The following is a 3,950-nucleotide window of genomic DNA, read 5'->3' as shown; positions in this document are numbered from 1 at the left end:
TGTGAATTTTGTGATAAAGTTGAAAAAGTCCTGACCTCAGAATACTTACCATGTAGACTTCTTTCCTCGTGGATTTTTTTTTTAACTTATATTTATTTTCCCCAGTTGTTATTTTAAGGTATCATAACTTATTTTATTGAGTAGATTAGGTCTTGGAAGCCATAGCTAATTTTTCTATGTGAAATAATTATCCTCACTAATCTTCATTTATTTAAAAGTCTTTTCTAGATATTTTGTTCATAAAATATAGAGAAATTCATTTTGTAGATCTAAATATTTAATAGTTACATATTTAATAAGATAAAACCTTCAATATATTTTCCTCACAAATAAAAGTAATGCTATAATAAATCACAAAATACCAAAAAAAAAGCAACTTGGATTTTGATTTGGAATTATATCTTACATTTTTGAAGGGCGAACACTGACAACTTAAACAAAACATTATCTTTCACTGCTTGAATTCCGCTTCCTGGGATTTTGTTAAGGCTGATGGCTTTTTGTGTTGAAAAGCTTGATCTGGGCTTTGTATTGAAAAGCTTGATCTATAAAGAAATGCAGAAACATAACAATTCAAAGATAACAATTCAAAATATTCCAGTAAAGGACAAATTTGCCAGTGCTTTGCTAGAAACAAACAACAAATGAAGGTGGTGTGTATTTTTAGAAATAGAGTTTGCATGCATTCAACATTACACACTTTCTATACAATATGTGCTAGGTAGGCACTGGGGATAAAAAGATTAACAAAACTCGGCTTCTGCTCTTACTGAGCTCAGACTTTAACTCTGTGTACTTGAAAGGGCGGGTCCTTTGTATTAGTCTCACCTGAAGTGCTTGGTAAAAATGCATTCTGTATTTGAATCTCTGACAGTAAAGTCCTGAAATATGCATCACTGATAAGTTGTAACAAACTTCTTTGGCAATTCTTTAGTGCCCCAGATTAAAGAAATATTGAAGAGATCTGGAATACTGCTGAGGCTGGGGTTAAAAGTGCAGTCCACAGGCCGAGTGTGGTGGTTCACACCTATAATCCCAGCACTCTGGGAGGCCAAAGTGGGCAGATCATGAGGTCAGGAGTTCAAGACCAGCCTGACAAATATGGTGAAACCCCGTCTCTACTAAAAATACAAAAATATATCCGGGCGTGGTGTCACATGCCTGTAGTCCCAGGTACTGTGAAGGCTGAGGCAGGAAAATTGCTTGAACCCAGGAGGCAGAGGTTGCAGTGAGCCGAGATCGCACCATTGCACTCCAGGCTGGGCGACAGAGCGAGACTTCATTTCAAAAAAAAAAAAAAAAAAGGTGCAGCCCATAATTCCAACTGACCAGGATAATATTGAGAGCATCACTCTGCCTTTCTTAGCATCAATTTCCTACTCCATAAAATGAGGGTGAAGGAACTTGACAGAGATAATAGCTAAGGTCCCTTGCCACTGAGGCCTCTTTCAACTAAGGGATGTTGTTTTATTATGGCACTCAATGTTGGGCACAATAATACCTGGTTTCCCCTTTTTCTGTCAGCATTTTATCTTCCTGTTATTACCTCTGGGAAGGGATGATACATCAAAAATACAAAGATAAATAAAAGAATCAAATACTTAATATTTGAGCTTCAAAAGTCAACATCCAGGCAGAAAACACTATATTTAGAATATTAAATGAATCAGAACCACAATTTTCTTGAACTCCCTAAATCAAATGAACATTTCATGGGCTCATAGGATAGAGACCAACTTATTCAGATTAAACCACAATACAGGGGTCAAATGAGATACATTTGGTTACAGAAAAATGATACTAAGTTTTATAGATCTTGCATTTGTATCCTGGGATTCACGATCGGTTGTACGTTACAAACGTACTTGCTTGCAGTGTCTTACTCATCCTTCCAGACCCAGGTTAAGAGTTCACATTCTTGTGGAGTCTTCTAGTTCTCCTCTAACAAAACAGATATTGTCCATCTCTATTCCACTGCAACTTGTATCTATTTCTGTTACACTATGTACTTCATTTTCTGACAATTGTAGCTTGGATGTCTGACTTGCTGTGAGTCTCCAAGAGCCTCCATCAGGATCTTGAATCTGACTTTTGTTCTCATTCAGTGCCATGGATGACCACATCATAACTGCTCAGCAAACATGCCTGGGATTTAATGCCTTCGAGTTTGTAAAGTGTTTTGTCATGTTGGAGAGAGAAAGCGAATTTTTATAAAATGAAAACAAGGGCAAAATGACAAGAGATGCAAAGCGGAGAAGGCTAATGAAATTATGGCCATAAAAATCACTTAGCTTCCTGGCAGCCAGAGTGAAAAGACAACGGTGCTGAGCTCAGTAATTATCGTTTGACATAGAAAGCTAAATTACTAGAAATGGCCAATATGTCCTAGTTCTGAACTCAGAAGAATTTCTCATGCGGCAGGATAGAAGTTCGTAATAAACTCTTGATACATTAACAAGAAATGAAGCAATGTCTAAGGTAACATTATTTCACACACTTCTCCAGATACAAGGCAAAGTACATGAGAAAAATAATAATAATAATAAATAGAGATGAGGTCTTACTACATTGCCCAGGCTGCTCTTGAACTCCTGGCCTCAAGTGATCCTCTTGCCTTGGCCTCCCAAAGTGCTGGGATCACCAGGTAAAATATTTAATTGTAGTTCTGACGATACATTGCTACACTGGAAGAATTAATGTAATATAGCACGTGCGTATTTTTTCTTATGATCAGAATGAAAAAAAGGTAAAAGAGAATCTCAGGAAATAAATGACTAGCCTGTTCTGATCCTTCTGGAGAAGAAATTGTCTCCATAGGTTTTTCTGATGGGTATCTGTGAGGTGTAGATGGTTCTGTCTTGTTGATTGAAAGGCAACTGACTTGCTTTAGAATTTAGGCATTTAGGCAGTGAGGCTGACATCTGATAAAATAATTAGAGCTGAGCAAATGTTTCTTATCCCTGGAGGTCTGCTATAGTTAATACCTTCAGGCAGGGCCAAGACTTTTCTAAAAGAGGCCTTTTAGAAAGGCACACATGCTTTAACACAAAGTAAAATAGATCCTAGTGTTTCCTATCATTAAGAATGGACAAGATGAATTTAGCCGAGGGAACCGGGGTATCACAGGTTACCAGAAGACTGCCATTAGCAATACTGTGACCTCGGTAGAATGTTTCATTCTTCACCACAATTGCATCACTTATGAGTCTATGAATCAGCCTTCTCAAAGATAAACTTAGTATGCAGTAAATTTGTATATGTCCACATTTTTACATAAAAGTTCATGTCGTTTGTTCTCAAGCAACTTTTTTTCCATCAAATCTATATCTCGTTTCTACAATCATAAGATTTTATTCCAAATATTTGGCCCATTAAAATGACACAACATTCACAGGCTTATTGAGTCACAGAATAGTGAGGTTGTTTTTATTCTTACATTTAGTCACTGAGGAAGAAGTTAAATAGGTTTAACTGCAACAAAGATCCTGACCACAGACATTTAGGCAAACAAAAAGATACAGAAAATATTTTCAATATTATTCTTAAAACTTCCCAATTTTAATATTTATAGTGGGCAAGCAAAATAAAATGTATTTACTGGGAATGAGGATTTAAAGAAAGATTTTTCATGAAAATATAGAAAATCTTTTATTAAAATAGAACAAGTTGGCAGGGCATGGTGGCTCATGCCTATAATCCCAGCACTTTGGGAGGCCAAGGCGGGCAGATCACTTGAGGTCAGGAGTTCAAGACCAGCCTAACCAACATGGAGAAACCCTGTCTCTACTAAAAATACAAAAAATTAGCCAGGTATAGTGGCAGGCATCTGTAATCCCAGCTACTCCGGAGGTTGAGGCAGGAGAATTGCTTGAACTCAGGAGGTAGAGGTTGCAGTGAGCCAAGATCATGCCATTGCACTCCAGCCTGGGCAACAGAGCGAGACTCCATCT

The 3,950-nt window shown here is 37.2% G+C and overlaps 1 long non-coding RNA gene across 1 annotated transcript in view; it reads right to left on the bottom strand.

Moving 5' to 3' along the window:
• Window positions 1-377: 377 nt before the first annotated feature.
• The window catches only part of LOC108544324 (uncharacterized), a 12,537-nt gene continuing 8,964 nt past the window's right edge, over window positions 378-3,950 (bottom strand). Inside the window, exons 3-4 of the long non-coding RNA XR_001889808.1 lie at window positions 1,602-1,643; window positions 378-545 (exon numbers count right to left, since the gene is read on the bottom strand). This is a non-coding gene — a long non-coding RNA (uncharacterized LOC108544324). The remainder of the gene's footprint in view (window positions 546-1,601; window positions 1,644-3,950) is intronic.

This window comes from Rhinopithecus bieti, unplaced genomic scaffold (genome assembly GCF_001698545.2).
Source record: "Rhinopithecus bieti isolate Rb0 unplaced genomic scaffold, ASM169854v2 scaffold_26399, whole genome shotgun sequence".
NCBI classification, from domain to species: domain Eukaryota; kingdom Metazoa; phylum Chordata; class Mammalia; order Primates; family Cercopithecidae; genus Rhinopithecus; species Rhinopithecus bieti.
Note: the sequence above shows the minus strand (reverse complement) of the source record. Positions and strands in the feature narration are given on the sequence as shown.